Genomic DNA, 21157 nt, shown 5'->3' with positions numbered 1-21157 from the left:
TTGGCACTGTTGGCGCTTTCGCGATCTCTGCCAGATGCTATGTCATGATCATTTTACTTGGAATTTCTCACATCTCACCTCCTCCTTTTCTCCTTTCAACATGAAGCAGTGTATGATTCTTTATGATGGTGCAAACAAGAATTACCAGAGAAATAGTAATTATTCCATTTCTTCTGAGTGTTTTCCAATTGTATATTTCGGATTCCTGTGAGAGAAGGCTTGAGAATAACGAACATCTTTGTTTTCTAGGATTTCCTTTGGGGCCAGGGAGTAATGGAGTAGAGTAGAATAGATTCATCATCTAGTTATCTAAATTAGACTTCAGTATGTAATACCGTTTCGGCTAAATGACCCTTTTATGCTTAATATTCCATAGTATGTGATAAGTGGAATGATCTTACCTAGCTAGGCTTCTGCTGTTGCTTACTTTGTATTAAATACAAGCTCCTAGTTTTGTGATGGCTTTCTCTCAAATTATTTCTCGTGGTGATTCTGATTTTATGCTGAATTATAAAACTTGGCGCTCAACAATGTAGAAATTATTGTCCTCTTTTTTTTTTTCACATTTTTCATGACCATCTTTGAAATTCAGACATTGAGAGATTAGTTCCTCCCAAGTCATCAGACATTGAGTTAACAGCTAGGTACCTTAGGTTAGGCTGTAGAGAGGACAATTTCTTTTGATTGGAAAGCAGATAACAGTTATAAATTCAGAGCTTTTACTACCACCTTGAACTGTTTATACTAATATATATATATATTAAGGCATATATATATATATATAGCATTAAAGTAGGTTAACATTAGTTGAGAAATTGCTTCCAATTGGAGAAATCATTTTTCTCTTTTCACATATAATCTTTACCCCCCTCTCTGCTTACCGAGGAAAAATATACTCTCCTCTTTGCTTTATGAATTTTCCTGAGCAAGTATAAGCTTGTTTCTTGAAGTAACTTGGTAAGATCTTTGAGAGTGATCCTAGTTTAGGAATTTTATGGCAGTTTTAGGACAATGCCATGCTCAAGATACAGTGTATTGGTAATTATTGATAAATAGGATTTAATGTGCTTATTGTACACTCTAGGGATGTTATTTATTTATTTATTTTTCCTAGGGATGTTATTGCTAGCCTTATGTTGTGATGCAGAGCTATTCAGTTTGCATGAAAAATCCATTAATCTCTGTCCTAGGAAGGTATTAGTATGAGTAGCAATCATAACTTCAGTATCTGCAAGTTTCTTGTTAATTCCTTGAGTATTTGTATTCTAATTCGTATTGCAGAGTTCTGTGGCTTCTCATTTCTTACTTTGAGTTTTGACAACCCCCATATAGTTCTTGAAGTCATCTTAGATTTTTTTTTAAAAGATTTATTTATTTATGATAGACAGAGAGAGAGAGAGAGGCAGAGACACCGGAGGGAGAAGCAGGCTCCATGCTGGGAGCCGGACGCGGGACTCGATCCCGGGACTCCAGAATCGCGCCCTGGGCCAAAGGCAGGCGCCAAACCGCTGAGCCTCCCAGGGATGCCCTATCTTAGATTTTTTTTAATGGACGTTGTTTTGTTTTTCTTTTTTCTTTCTTTCTTTTTTTTTTTTTTTTTTTAAGATTTTTATTTATTCATAGAGACAGAAAGAGAGAGAGAGAGGCAGAGACTGGATCCCTGGTCTCCAGGATCACACCCCAGGCTGCAGGTGGCGCTAAACCGCTGCAACAAGGGGGCTGCCCTTGTTTTGTTTTTCAAAGATTTATTTATTTATTCATGAGAGAGAGACAGAGACAGGCAGAGGGAGAAGCAGACTCATGCAGGGAAGCTCAATCCTGGGACTCCAGGATCACGCCCTGAGCCGAAGGCAGACATTTAACTGCTGAGCCACCCAGGTATCCCAGTGGACTTTATTTTTAAGAATAGTTTTAGGTTTACAGAAAAATTGAGAAGATTGTGCAGAGGGTTCCCATATAGCCCCACCTAGTTTCCCCCGTATTCCTCAGTATTCTTAACCATTTTACCTTAGTATGGTACATTTGTTATAATAAGTGAGCTGATATTGGTATGTTATTATTAACTAAAGTCATAGTTTATTCAGATTTCCTTAGTTTTTATCTTTTTTTGTTGTTCTAGATACCATATTAGTTAGTTGTCATGTCTCTTTAGGCTCCTCTTAGATGTTTTTTTAAGGATTGTGTTTACGTGCTTTTTAACTCTGGGACTATGAGGTCAATTATCTTTTAAGGCTACTATATTGCTAAGTAATGCCATTTGATAGCTTCAACAATGAAAGATTGATCTTTGTTTTCATGAGCAGTGTCTGTAGTTTTCTTATGCATTAGTAAAGGTCAGTAGAACCCATGTCATCTTGATGTGTAACTCTTCATGAATTATTTATTTTTAGGTTTTAGAATTCCACAATTTAGCTTTTAAAAACTAATTTGTGGCAAAGCATTTACCATGTTTATAATTCTTACCTGTGTGTGTGTTTCTTTCACACAGTAGAATGCAAGTCTCATGAAGATTAAAACTTATTTTTTTGTTCATTGTGTCCCCAGTGCGTAACATAGTGCCAGCTGGCTGAATCTACCAGAAACCAAGCTGATAGCCTGTATTTGGAGTCTTTGCTACGGTAGAATCCTTGTTTTTGGCCTTAAGCTGTTAATAGTTTAATAATAACATCTTATGCGTAAATTATTTGATAGATTTTAGGGATACTCTAGATGTTTGGGAGGCAGGGGAGCAGGGAACCCGATAATTTATAGCTCTTTCCATTTTGCTTAAAAAAATAAGACAAGATTTTGCACTTTTTTTTTTTTGAGTTGAGTAAAATTAGTTAAAGCTATTGTTAAATTATTTTCTATTAGCATAGCACCCAAGAGTATGTCAAATGATGTTAAAGACGTATTCAAGGAACTGGTTTGGAGTTAAGTAGACTTCTATTTAGTTTGTCAAAGTTAAAGTTCTGTCTCTGTAATGAAAAAGAGTTTTTTTTCAGTTTTTGGAGCTTCGGACTGAGTTAATGACATCAGTGTTGGTAATCTTCTACAGACTTTTAGGCTTTTTTTTTATATTTCAGTATCATACCTGGCTTAATAAAAGGATGTTGAAGTATACAATTTAAATCTGAAGTTTCCTTGAGAAATATTTTTGTTGCTCCTTCCGGTTACTGTCTTGAAATGCAGAGGCATTTTTAAGAATGTCATTCATGGTTTATAGTAGAAGATATTACTACAAACAAATGTTACAAAATAGGGTTACAAATTAGGAAATGTAATGTCAGGTAGAAGTAAATACCTGGTCTAGTACTACTTATTTTTTTCACTTTATGTTACCCTTTTTACATTGGTTCTTTTGATTTATAACATGCTGGGTAGGGAAAATGTATCTTAACCTTTAGGGATCAGAAGTACTGAACAGTTAGGTTGGCTACATCTGTAATCCTAAACTTTTTCTTCTCAAGATCTCGTTACCTGTTATGCTTTTACAAATTAAGGCCCCTAAAGAACTCTGTTCATATGGTTTATATCAATATTAATAGTATTGAAAGTTAACAAAATTTAAAAATATTTAATTCATTTAAAAATAATAGTATTAAATGCATTATATGAAAGAGCTATTTTTTAAACAAAAATTTAGTGAGAGATTGGCATTGTTTTACATATTTACAAATCTCTTTGATGTCTTTGAATTACAAAAAGACAGCCAGATTCTCTTGGATCCCCTTGTATTCAGTCTATTGTAATATATCATTTATCATGTAGATTCTGGGGAAACTCCACTGTACACTCATGAGAAAATGAGAGTGAAAAAAAGCCAAATAATATCGTAGTATTATGAAAATGGTTTGACTTGGGATGCCCGGGTGGCTCAGCAGTTTAGTGCCTGCCTTTAGCCCAAGGCATGATCCTAGGGTCCTGGGATTCAGTCCCACATGGGGCTCCCTGCATGGAGTCTGCTTCTCCCTCTGCCTAGTCTCTGCTTCTCTTTGTGTCTCTCATGAATAAATAAATAAAATCTTTAAAAAAAAAAAATGGCTTGACTCTCAGAAGGGTTCTGGGAATCCTGGCACTCTGTGAACCACACTTTAAAGTTAGGCGATATTAAGTCATTGGTACCGTGGAGCTTCATATTGCAAGGTAGGGCAATCAAGAATGTTTTGGAGCCCTTAAAACTATCTGGTTTTGAAGCCTTAAAACTAAACAGTAGAGCTAGTAATTAAGACCACACAGTCTGGGTTTCATATTTTAGCGCTGGCCACTGACTTTGGACAAATTATTTGGCCTCTTTATGCTTCAATTTCTTTATTTATAAAATAAAAGTAATAGGAACTATCCTATAGAGTTATTGTGAAGATTAAATTAGTTAATGAATGTGAAGCATTTAGAAGAGTGCTTGGCACATGGCAAGTTCTTGTTAATTGTTTTAGTTTAACAAATTTTTATGTAAAACTGCTATACTATCAAGTGATTTGGTAGAGCATAAGCTTAAGAAATTTACATTTTATAGGGAAAGAAATATACCTAAACTAATGTGACAAATGCAGCTGCTTAGAAACAGAGTTAGAGGTGCTTGGGTGGCTAAGTCAGTTAAGTGTCAGCCTTTGGCTCAGATCATGATTCCAGGGTCCTGGGATGAAACCTTATGTGGGGTTTCCTGCTCAGCTGAGAGCCTGCTTCTTCCTCATTCAGACTCTACCTTGTTCCGCTGCTGATGTTCTCTCTCTCAAATAAATAAAATCTCAAAAGAAAAGAAAAATAGTGAAAAGATACAAAGAAGTGACAGGTTTCACAGAAGACATAAATGACTAATAGTTTAATTGACTTTTAGCTGAAATTCTTGAATTAGAGCATTCCAGAGTTGGAGGAGACTTTGAGAAGTCCATCTAATCCATTTCTCTTAGGGCTTTAAAACTGATCACTTCACTGCCTCCTAACTTTATTTACAAGATTTATTTATTTATTAAAAATCTTTTTCATTTATTTTTTTTCATTTTAGAGCAATTTTATTTATTTTTAAGATTTTATTTATTTAATCACGAGAGAGAGAGACAGAGAGAGAAGCAGAGACGCAGGCAGAGGGAGAAGCAGGCTCCATGCAGGGAGCCTGATGTGGGACTCGATCCCAGGTCTCCAGGAACACGCCTTAGGCCAAAAGTGGCGCCAAACCGCTGGGCCATCGGGGCTGCTCCTACAAGATTTATTTACTTTAGAGAGAGTGCATGAGTGCATAGTAGCACATGGAGGGGGGAGGGCAGAGGAAGAGTGAGAGAAGCAGACTCCCTGAGTGGGGAGCCCAACTGAGCAGGCAGCCTGACACAGAGCTCCCTCCCAGGACCCTGAGATCATGACCTGAGCTGAAGGCAGACACTTAACTGACTGAGCCACCGGGGTGCCCTCTAACTTTATTTTTAATAGGTAGTACAGACATAAAAGGTGTACTCCAGGGGATCCCTGGGTGGCTCAGCGGTTTAGTGCCTGCCTTCTGCCCAGGGCATGATCCTGGAGTCCCCAGATTGAGTCCCGCATTGGGCTCCCTGCCTGGAGCCTGCTTCTCCCTCTGTGTCTCTCATGAATAAATAATAAAATCTTAAAAAAAAAAAAAAAAAAGGTATACTCTGAAGAAACTTATTATCACCCTGTTCCTATGACTGTTCCCTTTTCCACTCCCTCCTCCTTTAGTAATTATGTATACATTTTTTTGTGTGTGTATTCTGGGATTTCTTATGCAAATATGAGTATAATTTCTTACTCTCTCTTACATAAAATGTATCAGACTTTTACTTCACATCTAGCTTTTTTTTTTTTTTTTTTTTTTTTTATGATAGTCACAGAGAGAGAGAGAGGCAGAGACACAGGCAGAGGGAGAAGCAGGCCCCATGCACCGGGAGCCCGATGTGGGATTCGATCCCGGGTCTCCAGGATCGCGCCCTGGGCCAAAGGCAGGCGCCAAACCGCTGCGCCACCCAGGGATCCCACACCTAGCTTTTTTTTACCTAATATATCCTAGAGATCTTTTCATATTATTAATACATATGAAAACAGCTTTCTCAGGTTTCTTTTGTTTTTAAATAAAATTTTTGTAAGGAGTGCTCAGCTAGAGGAGCATGTGACTCTTGATCTCAGGGTTGTGAGTTCAAGCACCACGTTGGGTGTAGAGATTACTTAAATAAAACAAACTTTTTTTTTTGTTTTAGAATAGTTTAAGATTGACAGAAAAATTGCAAAAATTATTAATCCCACACCCAGTTAGTTTCCTCTGTAATTAACATTTTACGTACATTTTCAGTTAATGAACCAGTATTGTTATATTATTAACCAAACTCCATGTTTTTTTTTAGATTTCTTTGGTTTTATCTAAAATCCTTTCTCCTTTCTCCCTCTGCCTGTGTCTCTGCCTCTTTCTCTGTGTCTCTCATGAGTAAATAAATAAAAATCCTACAAAAAAAAAAAAAGGGACTCCTGAGTGGCTTAGCAGTTGAGCATCTGTTCAGCTCAGGGCGAGATCCCTGAGTCCCGGAATCAAGTCCCACATTGGGCTCCCTGCATGGATCCTGCTTCCCCCTCTGCCTGTGTCTCTGCCTCTGTGTCTCTCATGAATAAATAAATAAAAATCTTTAAAAAAAAAAATCCTTTCTCTGTTCTGGATGCCATTCAGAATATCACATTTGATTTAGTTGTTAGCTCTCTTTATGATGTTTTTAGCTGTGACAGTTAAACTGGACTACTCTTAGAAATCTCCAGGATAACACATTCTGTAATTAAAAAAAAAATATTTATTTAATTTTAGAGAAAGAGACTAGAGTGTGTGAGCAGAGGAAGGGACAGAGAGAGAAAGGACCTCCCCGTCCACAGACTCCTACTGAGTGCAGAGCCTCTACTGGAGATTATATAACCCTGAGATCATGACCTGAGCCAAAAACAAGAGATGCTCAACCAACTGAGCCACCCAAGCGCTCTACACATTTTATATTTTTAATATCTAATTTCCCTGTTTTGAAATTTTAAAATCTATTCCCATGCTATATTGTTAAGCTTTTGTCCTTGAGAAGGCAATATTTACTGATATAGACAGCTCCAGACACAATCAGACTTTGGCTCTTTTTTTCATTGCCAGGTATTACTAACCTGGCAGTGTTTTTTTTTCCATCCTCTAAATATAGATATCATATTTTGGTTAGATGAGTATTTAATTTATACATTATTGTTACAGCTGAGTCATGTATATTGATTACTTATAGTTTCTTACATATTGTATTCTTTAGTTTATATACGTATCATTAATTTATCCCCATACTCTTTATCAACAGTGTAAATCACCTCTCCCATTTATAAGAATGTATCAGATTTTTTCAAAGGAAAATATATTCGTATCATTTGATCTCCATGAAATATCTTTCCCAGAACCTTCTGACTTATTCTGATTTATACTAGTTACTGCCCCTGTGATTTGTGTGCTCAGCTCTCAAGTTGGAATCTACCTTTGGCATCATTTTGAGGATTCCCTTTTCTTTTGTGTTGGATGGATCTATTGTTTCTCAGATTACATTTTTTTTCTTTTTTTATTGGTTTATTCTCTCATTAGGTTGAACATACTGTCCAATTGGTAGCTTCCTAATGAAGGAAACATGAGAAGATGGGAGGAAGTTTTTTGAGAACTTTGTGGTCCAAAAATGTGTTTGGACAACTTCTACACTGAAGGTTTGGTGGGGTTTATAATTTTAGGTTGGATGTATTCTTCCTAAAGAAATTCAGAGACATTAATGTATAGCCTTGTAGATTCTTTACGTTGCCTTTATGAATCTTGGTCTTTTGACCTTCATACTGATGTGTCTGTTTTCATTTTGTGTATTGAGTATTGTATTATATATACATGTGTGTATTTTATTATTATTATTTTTTGAGTGTGTGAGTAGGATGGGAGGGGAAGAGAGGGGCAGAGAGGGCTGAGAGAATCTCAAGGCCCTGATGTGGGGTTTGATCCCGTGACTCTCAGATCATGACCTGAGTCAAAATCAAGAGTTGGATGCATAATGACAGCCACCCAGATACCTCCCTTCTTGCTTTTTCATTGCATAAACCTTTAATCTTCTGGTGAGGTGGGAGAGGGACCTGAGTGTGTGGAACAGTGGAAGGAATGTGACAGGGTGTCAGTCTACCTTTTATTTTTTTTATTTTATTTTTTTTTCAGTCTACCTTTTAAACAGACTTCTTTTCACCACCATCTCTGTCCTTATTTCTAGATATACTTGGTGCCAGCAATTCCTGAACCATTTGGGGGTTCTCTGGCACAAATCAGAATTTTTCTCTGCTTTCTCTATTGTCAGTTTAAAATTGGTCTTTTTAAAACCTTTAGGTCAATTACCACTTTTCTTTTTTTTTTTTTAATTTTTTAAATTTATTTATGATAGTCACAGAGAGAGAGAGAGAGAGGCAGAGACATAGGCAGAGGGAGAAGCAGGCTCCATGCACCGGGAGCCCGACGTGGGATTCGATCCTGGGTCTCCAAAATCACGCCCTGGGCCAAAGGCAGGCGCTAAACCGCTGCGCCACCCAGGGATCCCAATTACCACTTTTCCATTTACTTTCTACCTTCTACCTTGAGTGAGTTAGGTTTTCTGGGAACCAACATTTCTGAATGTTTAGAATTGCTTAGGGTTTTCCATTTCTATTCTTTTTTTCCTTTTTTTAAAAAATGTATTTTATAAAATTAAAACCGACTCATTTGTACCTGTGTTTATAGTAGCATTCACATTAGCTAAAAGATGGAAGCAATCCAAGGGTCCATTGATGAATGAATGGATAAACAAAATGTGGTATATACATTCAATGAAATATTATTCAGCCTTAAAAAGGAAGGAAATTCTGATACATGCTACAATCTTGATGACATGCTGAGCGAAATAAGCCAGTCACTAAAGGACAAATGTTGTAATTCCTTAACTTATAATAAGCAATACTGTTACCTTGTCTTTCCATTGTGAGATTGCAAAAAACCATCCCCAGAGACTTGTCTTTGAGATGAAGTCCAAACTTCCCTGCCTGGGTTATTTTATAGTCCTACTTCTACCCTCCTATATCTAACCTTATTCCTAGCATTCATTTTACCCTTTATCGTGCTTCATTATGCTGTGTTACAAAAAAGTATTTTCAATCATCATTAAGGTATTAAATGCTGTGGGAAATGCACATCTTCCATTCTAAGAATCATAGAACCTTAAAGATTATTTATCATGGAGGTCCTGGGGGATATAGTTTTTAATAAATCAGATATTATCTCTCTTCTCTACTTGGTTATAGTCTAGCAATAAGTTAGCTTTAAATCTTTTAGATTACCCTGTACTTTCCAACCTCTGTTCTTTTACTTCTCCAGTCCATCCTTTACATTATCAGAATAAACTTTATAAAAATGTAAATCAGAGGGACGCCTGGGTGGCTCAGGGTGTGATCTTGGAATACCGGGATTGAATCCCACATCAGGCTTCCTGCATGGAGCCTCTCTTCTCCCTCTGCCTATGTCTTGCCTCTCTCTCTCTCTGTCTCTCATGAATAAATGAATAAAATCTTTTAAAAAATGTAAATCAGAATAACTTCTTTACCTCTTTACCTTAAAACATTTTGAACTTATTTCTACTGAATTGTGAAAAGGGCAAATTTTATGACATCTAGTTTATCACAATAAAAAAATTTTAATTTTCCAAAACTCAAACCCCACTTTTGTAGGTTTATTTATTTGGTCACTTCTTTTTTTTTTTTTTTTTGTTAAAGATTTTATTTATTCTTAGACACAGAGAGAGGTAGAGACACAGGCAGAGGGAGAATGCAGGGAGCCCGACGTGGGATCGATCCCAGGTCTCCAGGATCACACCCCAGGCTGCAGGCGGCGCCAAACCGCTGTGCCACCGGGGCTGCCCTGATCACTTCTTAAAAAAAAAAATAAAAAAAAATAAAAAAAGATTTTATTTTATTTGAGAGAGAGCAAGAGTGGCAGAGGCAGAGGGAGAGCAGGCTCCTCACTGAGCAGAGAGCTCCGCCACCCCCCATGCTGTGTTTGATCCCAGCATCATGACCTGAGCCGAAGGCGGATTCTAAACCAACTGAGCCACCCAGGTGTTCCCATTTGGTCACTTTTAGAACAAAGTCAACCTTAAAAATAAAACAGCCAGTTATTTCGCCAGCAAAATGATTTATTCGGAACAGCAGATCAGGACCAGCAAGCCATCATGAACAATAGACAAGTCTGAAGATCAAATGAGAGAAATACTCTTGTATAGAGAGAGGAAGGGAAATTGGGAGGGGTTGTTATAAATAAAAAGTCCATGGGAGTAAACTAGGAGTTTGGAGCATAGTGACTATTTGTTGGCTGAGCTGTAACAGTCTTTTATTGGCTGGGCTGTTGTTAGGCAAGGAGGGAATCTTCCTTCATCCTTCTGGGGTAGTAAAGTAGGCTTCTCCCTGTTGAGAATGCAAGGTAAGTCTCTTCCTGGTAGGTCTACCTTAAAGGGCTGTGGTGAATGGTATGACATGAAAGCTCCCCCTCTGGCTTCCTGACTTCCATTTTAAATGAGGTTTCTGTTCTTTTTTTTCCCCTTTAGATTAAAATCATTCTCTGAAAGCATGGCTGGTCAAGAGTCAGGTTTTCCCTATTTAGTGCTTTTGTCCTTTAGTGCCAGGAAGGACATTTCCCCCACGTGTCCTACATTGGAGGGAAAGTACATAGCAATTGGAAACCATTTAAGGCCACATTTGAGTAACAGTGAAGGATAGAAGGGAGAACTCTTAGACTTTTTTTTTTTTTAAGCTTTTATCTATGTAGAGTGCCCACATATGTGCACATGGAAGCCGCAGGGAGAGGGAGAGCATCTCAAGCCAACTCCCTGCTGAGTGCGGAGATCAACACAGGACTTGATCTCATCACCCTGAGATCATGACCTGAATTGAAATCAAGAGTCTAGGGGATCCCTGGGTGGCTCAGCGGTTTGGTGCCTGCCTTTGGCCCAGGGCGCAATCCTGGAGTCCCGGGATCTAGTCCCACATCGGGCTCCTGGCATGGAGCCTGCTTCTCCCTCCTCCTGTGTCTCTGCCTCTTTCTCTCTCTCTCTCTGTGTCTATCATAAATAAAAATAAATAAATAAATCTTTAAAAAAAAAAGAAATCAAGAGTCTAATTAATGCTAAACTGACTGTGAGCCACCCTGGAGCCCCTCAGACATTTCCTTCTTCTTCTTCTTCTTCTTCTTTTTTAAGATTTTATTTATTTGACAGAGAAAGAGCACAAGCAGGGGAAGCAGGAGAGGGAGAAGGAGGCTCCCCGCTGAGCAGAGAGCCTGATAAGGGACTCGATCCCAGGACCATGGGATCATGACCTGGGCCCAAGGCAGACGCTTAACTGAGCACTCAATGTTCTGCCCTCCTCCCCACCCCCCATTTCTCTTTTTTTTTTTTTCTTTAAAGATTTTATTCATTTATTCATGAGAGACACACACGGGGGAGAGAGAGAGAGAGAGAGGCAGAGACACAGGCAGAGGGAGAAGCAGGCTCCGTGCAGGGAGCCTGACATGGGGCTCGATCCTGGGTCTCCAGGATCACAACCTGGGCTGCAGGCGGCGCTAAACCGCTGTGCCACCGGGGCTGCTCCCCACCCCTCATTTCTTTAATTAAAGTTTATATCTTGTCAGGATCGGGATGCCTGGGTGGCTCAGCGGTTTAGCGCCTAGTGCCTGCCTTCGGCTCAGGGTGTGATCCTGGAGTCCCAGGATCAAGTCCCACATCGGGCTTCCTGCATGGAGCCTGCTTCTCCCTTTGCCTCTCTCTCTGTGTCTCTCATGAATAAATAAATAAAATCTTTATATCTGTTCAGGGTCATAAATGTGGGGGAAAATCTTGAAGCACTGACCTAGCATCACTCTATTGAGTATGTCATTTCTATAAAGATTTGATGTGTGACTCTACGAGGCTTAAAAACAGTTATGCAAAGCTGAATCAAAATATATGAAAAATCCAGTTTATTATTATTTTTTTAAATTTTTATTTATTTATGATAGTCACAGAGAGATAGAGAGAGAGAGGCAGAGACACAGGCAGAGGGAGAAGCAGGCTCCATGCACCGGGAGCCCGACGTGGGATTCGATCCCGGGTCTCCAGGATCGCGCCCTGGGCCAAAGGCAGGCGCCAAACCGCTGCGCCACCCAGGGATCCCGAAAAATCCAGTTTATATGATGGTTCTAAATCAGGAACCCAAACCTGAAGGTAACCAGTTAAATAAATAGGTCAAAGACCAGGGATCATTAGGTGATATTTGTTGTGGGCTTGTTTCCTGATCTTGTATAAACTGAATTTCTTGTGTAAATCTCTCCGGAGGCATTTATCCATTTGCAACAGGTGGTATTTGCAATTGCACAAATGCCTTCTTGTTCAGCTAGTAGGTAATCAGGGACTATGTCATTATCCAGAACTACATTAGCCATTGAATCAAGGGATCATCGTTGGGCTGCTACAGAACTACTTTAGCCAGTGAATCAAGGGATCATTGTTGGGCTGCTACTGCTTTGACTGTGAAATCAGCCAACTCTCCTAAAATTAGGGAGAGATTTATGATGATGCACTCCTTGGCTCTTACTCACACCTGAGGAGAAAGCTCCCCATGTAGGGAAATCTGGAGTCATAGTCCTCCTGCAAGTTCCTGTTTAAGGCAGCTGTGGAGGTTGAATGGAATGAATCAGTGGGAGGTTTCTGATATATTATGGATTTGACAGGGAATTAAATGTCCCAATAAGTAACGACTTCCAGGTTGTCAGTTATCTAAACATTTGTATGCCCATGGGTAATGCCATCTATTGTAGGCAAAAATGAAACCAGGTGGAGTGCAGAGGGCTCCAGCTATAGTATGATTGTTGATAGATACATTAGCTGGAATTTCCTTTTTTTTTTTTTTTTTTTATTTATGATAGTTACAGAGAGAGAGAGGCAGAGACACAGGCAGAGGGAGAAGCAGGCTCCATGCACCGGGAGCCCGATGCGGGATTCGATCCCGGGTCTCCAGGATCGCGCCCTGGGCCAAAGGCAGGCGCCGAACCGCTGCGCCACCCAGGGATCCCTAGCTGGAATTTCCTGATTGACCTTTTTAAGTCAGAGATCAGAGGAATTGGGATGACATTCTGCGAGGTATCGTCCCATAGTAAAGAGGTCTTTTCTAAAAGTCTTAAAAAAAAAAAAGAGTTAGCCCATTTGTATTTCTCTTTGAGTGCAGAGGAACAGATCATTGGAGAAATTGCCTACAGGTAAGACCAAGGTATCTCTAACATCATGAACAGATTGGAGTTTTTGGTGATGGATCCTGCAGTCTGAAAGTTTTCCCTTTTGCACTAGATTGAGGAATATGGGTAAGAGCATTGTCTTTCCAAAAGAAGAGAGGGAGAAATAAGGAAAGAAGCAGCAGCAAGAAAAAAAGTGTATAGGCTTAGTTCAGTCATCTTGGAAAAACTGTCGCCTTTATCTGTTATGTGTTTCCAACTCCTAGAAGTCTTTCAGGACATCAGTTGGTGTACAGGTCCAGTTAGGCTTGGGTGCTTTCTTTAAATGTGATTGATGAATCCAAAAATCTGTCCTTGGAGTTTGGTGGCACAAGGGTTGGTTAACAGTATCTGATAGGGGTCTTTCCAGTGGGGTTGAAGAGTCTTTTTGGAGATATCTTTTCTAAGAGATGAAATATCCAGGATGCAGATTATGATGTTTGATGGTTTCATCATCCTGGAAAGATTGTCCTACCGAAGTATGATTGTTCTCTATGGATTTGATTAGGTTTTTGCAAAATTGAAGTATATTCCTTTTTATCAGCTGTGGATCAAAGGAAGTAGGGGCTAGGTGCATAGGGAATGCCACTACCAGGAGAACAGATTCTCATTGAAGTTACGGAAATACATATAATGTCATGAAAATCAAGAATATTTAATAAGAGTTTCAGAATTCTGGAAGGATCAAGTGGGGGAGGAAGAATAAATGCTTCAGTCTTTGTTGCAAAGATACACTTTATGAGTTGGTGTAAGTTTTAGATTACTTCAACTAAGAGGAGGGGGGGAAAGGGGGTCCTTTAAATCTGGAAAACAAAAAAGTAAAGCAATCAGTATTCCATTAGAGTTTCATTTTATTATTTTTTAAAAAGATTTTATGTATTCATGAGAGACACAAAGAGGCAGAGATATAGGCAGAGGGAGAAGCAGACTCCCTGCAGGGAGTCCCCTGCAGGACTCAATCCCAGGACCCCAGGACACGACCTGAGTCAAAGGCAGATGCTCGGGGGATCCCTGGGTGGCTCAGTGGTTTGGTGCCTGCCTTTGGCCCAGGGTGCGATCCAGGAGTCCCGGGATCGAGTCCCACGTCAGGCTCCCGGCATGGAGCCTGCTTCTCCCTCCTCCTGTGTCTTTGTGCCTCTCTATCTCTCTCTCTCTCTGTGATATGTCTATCATAAATAAATAAATAAATCTTTAAAAAAAAAAAAAAGGCAGATGCTCAACCACTGAGCCACCCAGGTGCTCTGCTGCTCTGTTTTGTTTCTTAAATCCCACATATGAGTGAAATCATAATTGTCTTTCTCTGATTAACTTATTTCACTCAGCATAGTACCCTCTAGTTCCATCCATGCCCTTGCAAAACGGCAAGATTTCATTTTTTATGGCTGAGTAATATTCCAGTGTGTGTGTGTGCATGTGTGTGTGCGCATGCTCGTGCAGACCACATCTTTCTTGTCTGTCATTGAACATCTGGGCCCTTTCCATAGTTTGGCTATCGTGGACATTGCTGTTGTAAACATTGGGGTGCAGGTACCCCTTTGGATCACTACATTTGTATCTTTGGGGTAAATCCCTAGTAGTGCATTTGCTGGGTTGCAGCATAGCTTTAATCTTTTTGAGGAACCTCCATACTGTTTTCCAGAATGGCTGCTCCAGCCTGCGTTCCTACCAGCAGTGTAAGGTTCGTCTTTCTCCGCATCCTTGCTAACATCTGTTGTTGACTGACTTGTTCCTTTTAGCCATTCTGACTGGTGTGAAGTGTTATCTCATTGTGGTTTTGAATATATTTCCCTGATGCCAAGTGATGTGGAACATTTTTTCAGGTGTCTGTTGGCCATTTGTATGTCTTCCCTGGAGAAATGTCTGTTTATGTCTTCTGCCCATTTCTTGACTGGATTATTTGTTTTTTCATTGTTGAGTTTGATAAGTTCTTTGTAGATTTTGGATGCTACTCTTTAATTGATACAACATTTGCAGATATCTTCTCTCAGTCTGTAGGTTGTCTTTTGGTTTTGTCAGCTGTTTGTTGTGCAAAAGCTTTTTATCTTGATGAAGTCCCAATAATTGTTTTTTGCCTTTGTTTCCCTTGCCTCTGGAGACATATCTAGCAAGAAGTTTCTGTGGCTGAGGTCACAGAGGTTGCTGCCTGTATTCTCCAGGATTTTGATGGATTCCTGTCTCACATTTAGGGGTTTCATCCATTTTGAGTTTATATTTGTGTATGGTGTAAGAAAATGGGTCCATTTTCATTCTTCTGCATGTGGCTGTCCAGTTTTCCCAACACCCTTTGTTGAAGAGACTGTCTTTCCATTGGATGTTATTTTTTACTTTGTTGAGGTTAGTTTGCCATAGATAGAGGGTCCATTTCTGGGTTCTTTATTCCGTTCCATTGATCTATGTGTCTGTTTTTGTGCTAGTACCATACTGTCTTGATGATTACAACTTTGTAATAGAGCTTGAAGTCTGGAATCATGTTGTCACTAGTTTTGGTTTTCTTTTTCAACATTCCTCTGGCTATTTGGGGTCTTTCTCGTTCCATACAAATTGTAGGATTGTTTATTCCAGCTCTGTGGTGTTGATGGTATTCTGATAGGGATTGCATTGAATGTATAGATTGCTCTAGGTAGCAGAGATATTTTAACAATATTTGTTCTCCTAATCCATGAAGGCTGAGTATTCTTATTTGACAGTGTTTCTCATGTAACTTAACAATCATCAAGCCTAATTAGTGCAATATCTCTCTGTGTAAGGAGAGAGAACAAATCCTTTGAGATGTTCCAAGGACCTGCTGGAAATTCTCAAAGTTAGTTCAAGATTAAAAAAAAACTTCCTTAGAATTTAAATTTTAGGAAGTTTGTCAAGAATATTGAAAGATTTGGACACTTGGCTAAAAAGGATCACAGAAAATTATGAAACTATCTACTTAGGGTGCCTGGGTGGCTCAGTTGTTAAGTGTCTGCCTTCAGCTCAGGTCATGATCCCAGGGTCCTGGGATTGAGCCCTGCATCGGGCTCCCTGCTCAGTAGGGAGCGTGCTGCTTCTGCAACCCTGCCTGCTGCTCCTCCTGCTTGTGTGCTCATTCACGCGTTCTCTCTGTGTCAAATAAATAAAACTGTTTTTTTTTTTTTTAATACAACTGTTTTTTTAAAAAGTTTTATTTTATTTTATTTTTTTAAAGTTTTAATTATCTACTTGGCCAAAGTGAAAAAATATTTAAAGGACAACTGTACAAAAATAAATAAATTAATAAATAAAAATAAAGGACAACTGTACAAGTTTATTTTTTTAAGTTTTTAAAAGATTTTAAAAATTTATATATTCATGATAGAGAGAGGCAGAGACACAGGCATTGGGAGAAGCAGGCTCCATGCCAGGAGCTCGATGAGGGACTCGATTCTGGGACCCCAGGACCACGCTCTGGCCCAAAGGCAGATGTAAAACTGCTGAGCCACCCAGGGATCCCCTGTACAAGTTTATATAGCTGTAGAAGCTTTAGTTCTTTTTGAATAGAGAAGACTCGGTTTTTCTAAGTAAGCAAAGATGTGATAAAGCAAACCACAGAATCCCTGTTTCCAGGTGGATTACATAACAGTAAAGAAACTTTGTTTACAGTTTATTAAGAACAGACCAATAGTCTTAAGAAAATTTTGAGGGATCCCTGGGTGGCGCAGCGGTTTGGCGCCTGCCTTTGGCCCAGGGCGCGATCCTGGAGAGCTGGGATCGAGTCCCACGTCGGGCTCCCGGTGCATGGAGCCTGCTTCTCCCTCTGCCTGTGTCTCTGCCTCTCTCTCTCTCTCTCTGTGACTATCATAAATAAATAAAAATAAAAAAAAATTAAAAAAAAATTAAAAAAAAAATTTAAGAAAATTTTGAGTTTTTTTAAACAAACAAATAAAAAAAGCCGTTCCAGTTTTGTACCAGTATACTTTTAATGTGATTTTTTTTTTAATGGAGCCTAATGTGGGGCTTGAACTCATGACCCTGAGATCAAGAGATCAAGTCAGATGCTTAACTAAGTTACCCAGCTGCTGTAATTTTAAATCTTTTTTATTTATTTATTTATTTATTTATTTATTTATGATAGTCACAGAGAGAGAGAGAGGCAGAGACACAGGCGGAAGGAGAAGCAGGCTCCATGCACCGGGAGCCCGATGTGGGATTCGATCCCGGGTCTCCAGGATCGCGCCCTGGGCCAAAGGCAGGCGCCAAACCGCTGCGCCACCCAGGGATCCCAGCTGCTGTAATTTTAAAGTTTGTTTATTTTTATTTTATTTTCATATTTTTAAATTTTAATTTATTTGAAAGTGAGAGTATGTGTGAGCAAGGAGAGCAAGGAGAGGGGGAGAAGCAGACTCCCTGTAAGCAGGGAGCCCAGTGGAGGGCTTGATCCCAAGACCCTAGGATCATGACCTGAGCCGAAGTGACTGAGCCACCCAGGCACCCCATAAAATTTATTTTTAAACAAATGCATTTTGATCTTAGCTTGATACACACCTATGATTCTTTTCCCAAGATTCCTTTTCTGAAAACCTTCTTTAACTTTCTATGTCTATTTTAATTTGTTTGTTACTTTTTGCCTTTCCAAAATATCCAGCTTTAGTTTAGGGCAAAATCACTTTTGTTTCCATCAACACAATGCATTTCCATTGCTCATACCCTTTACCAAAAACAGGCATCCTATTTCCTTGCATACATTTCACATACAGTTGTTTCTTCCATCTTTATTGTTTTTTAGTAGTTTTACATATATGAATTAGAATTCTTAATCTGAATGAATTAGAATCTTTAATTCTCAGTGAAAACTAAGATGTAAGCAATCATAGACTGGCAAATTTGTAAATACATTTTATAATTTCTAGAAATGTGTTTTGTCAGCATGGCATAAAACATATTTACCAGTAGACCCAAATATCTTTAGTTTCTCTTTAATAAGGAGCCCAAAATGGATAATATATGTTTACTAATTAATGTTGTAGTATTTTATCATGTGTAGAAAATGATTCCAGTAATATAATGAAATTCCATCATTTAATTTAACTTGGCAAAAGTCTATAAAGTTTCCAGTTACCAGGAAAGATTTAGGAAAGCTACTTTCTTTTTTTAAGCCTACATACCATAAAACGTAATTATTTTACCTAAAAAGTCTTACCTATTTTCATGCATCTATCTGAATAATTTGATACCCAACAATTAGGTTTAAGTTACTCACAGAAACTTCATAAGACATTAGTCAAAGTCAGCCACCAAATTTCACAACAGAGAGAACATGAACTTATTTGACTAATAAACCCAGATGGAATAAAAGTTTTATGTTTGCATTATATTCAGTGTTGATAACTCTAAGACATGTTTGTCTTAATTAAACAAACTTGTCAAAAACAATAAAAAAGGGCTCCTGGGTGGCTTGGTTAAGCATCTACTTTCAGTTCAGGTCATGATCCCAGGGTCCTGAGATGGAGCCCCACAGCGGGCAGTCTGCTTCTCCTTCTGCCCTTAGCCTTTGCTCGTGATCTTTCACTCTCTCTCTCAAGTAAGTAAATAAAATCTTAAAAAAAAGAAGATAAACCCCAACAAACTTAAACTATACTTTATCAAAGATTATCCCAGATCATGTGAATTTGAGAAACATTTGGTTAGTTTACTTGATTTTTATAAGCACTTATTTTTCTCTAAGCCAATTAAATAGAGCTCTTTATAAATTAATTTTGGCAATACCATCTAGAGGTAGAAAAGTGTCCTGTGTCTGTATATAGATGTACATAATCATACAGACTCAGATCTTATGGCTTTTGCTTTAAAAATAATCTTAGCCTTGGAGTGCCTGTGTGGCACAGTTGGTTGAGTGTCCAACTCTTGGTTTCCATTCAGATCATGATCTCTGGGTTGTGGGATTGAGTCCTGCGTAGGGCTCCACACTCAGCACCAAGTCTGCTTGTTCTTCTCCCTCCTCCTCTGCTCCCCTTTCCCATCCCCTCCCCATGTATATTCATTGCTCTCGTGCTCTCTCAAATAAAATTAAAAAAAAAAAACAACTTACCCTTCCTTCAGATGCAAAACTAAAAAGAATAGTTGGATCCAAATTGTTTTTCTGACAGATGGACTAATCTAAGGTTCCCTGCTCAGGTGGCCAAAGTATTATTTTTTTAAACTAAACATCTTTATTTGCATGCTGTAAGGATCCTTTTCAGAGCTCTTCTGAAGTCATTTTGTCTTTTAGACACTTATGCATACCAAAGAAAGAATGCATTTCATTGTCTCTGAGAGATTTGGGATCTGCTTTTTTAAGAGTGCCCCTTAACATGGATTTATCTGTCAGAGCTTCCCCCAAATGACCGTTACAACTCCAAATTATCCCAAAGTTTATCCTTTTTTTTTTTTTTTTTTTTTCCCAAAAAGGCGCAATATGCTGGTCCAGAGGCCAGGTGGAATCTATCTTGTCTTTCGATATCATAACCTCTTATTTCCCAACGGTTGCTCTTAAACACTAGAGTCACGTGTTTTCCCTCTTTTGAACAGGATGTGTTTCTTACCATGAAGCTTCAGCAAACAGAAATGGAATAGAAATAGAAGAGAGTACTTACTAGGGTAATCCTTTCATAAAAGCGAAATGGGGAAAGCTTAAAGGCTTTTAAGCCAGAGAGCTTAAATGCAAGAAGACCAGAGCTGGGATCCAGGAGATAACCTCAGTCTTTAGGGGCATTGAGAAAGCTGGGAGCTCATCGGGTTCGGTGGGTATGAGCACTTGTTTGCTCACCAGCCTTGGAGTTATTGAGGGCTTCTCAGGATCGTTGTTCTGATCACCAAGTAATGTTGATTTTGGAAATAAAAGTCCGTTATTTTATCAGCAAAATGGGCTTAATTGGGAATGGTAGAGGAATTGCAATTCAGGTCAAGGTAGTCATGGTAAACCATAGGCAAGTCTGGAGAACAAAGGGGAGCTGAATTGACAATCTCTTATTGGCTGTGCGATTGCCAGGCAGGGAAAAAAATCTTCCATCATCTTACATGAGTAGTAAAGTAGGCTTCTTCCTGTTGGGGATGCATGGTAAGTTTCTTCATGTTGGGTCTGCAAAGGCCTGCAATGAATGGTATGGTGTAAGAGCTCCCCCTTCTGGCTTCCTGACTCCATTTTTAAGGAGGTTTTCTTTACTCGGTTTCAAAAAATCTGAAATCTTTCTAAATGATTTACATGGTCCACATTGTGTAATACGGCTGCTTTCTGTCTATCCATTCTTACCATGAACATCTCCCACCATCTCTCTTTGTTTCAGTCATATTGGCCTTTTTTCAGTTGTAACTCTTCACTGATCTCTATCTTGTTACAAATTCCCTCTTCCCCTTTGCCGGATTAACTCCAGTGTATCCTTTAGGTTTTAACTTCAATTCACCTCTTAAAAGAAGTCTTTGCTGACTTCCTCAAAATAGGTTTCCAGGGGATCCCTGGGTGGCTCAGCGGTTTAGCGCCTGCCTTCGGCCCAGGGCGTGATCCTGGAGTCTTGGGATCGAGTCCCACATCGGGCTCCCTGCATGGAGCCTGCTTCTCCCTCTGCCTGTGTCTCTGCCTCTCTCTCTCTGTGTCTCTCATGAATAAATAAATACAATCTTTTAAAAAAAAAAATAGGTTTCCATTCCTTATATTCAGCACCATTAAAATTTCTGTTTTATATTTGTTCTGTAAGTTCCACAAGGGTAGTCATCATGAATTTCTTGTTCTTTACTGTATTCTAAGCACATCGCAATGTTTGATATGTATGAAGTTCACTAAATATTTTTGGTTTTGTTTTCTTAAAGATTTTATTTATTTATTCTTGAGAGACAGTGAGAGACAGAGACAGAGACCTAGGCAGAGAAGCAGGCTCCATGCAGGGAGCCCAATGTGGGACT

At 39.0% G+C, this 21157-nt stretch overlaps 1 protein-coding gene across 2 annotated transcripts in view; it reads left to right on the top strand.

Moving 5' to 3' along the window:
• Nucleotides 1-21157, top strand: part of RAB6A (RAB6A, member RAS oncogene family) — a 79926-nt gene that overhangs the window by 1448 nt on the left and 57321 nt on the right. The window lies entirely within an intron of this gene.

This window comes from Vulpes lagopus, chromosome 15 (assembly GCF_018345385.1).
Source record: "Vulpes lagopus strain Blue_001 chromosome 15, ASM1834538v1, whole genome shotgun sequence".
In the NCBI taxonomy this organism is placed as follows: domain Eukaryota; kingdom Metazoa; phylum Chordata; class Mammalia; order Carnivora; family Canidae; genus Vulpes; species Vulpes lagopus.
The sequence above is the reverse complement of the archived record's forward strand: the minus strand, read 5'-3'. Positions and strand labels throughout refer to the sequence as shown.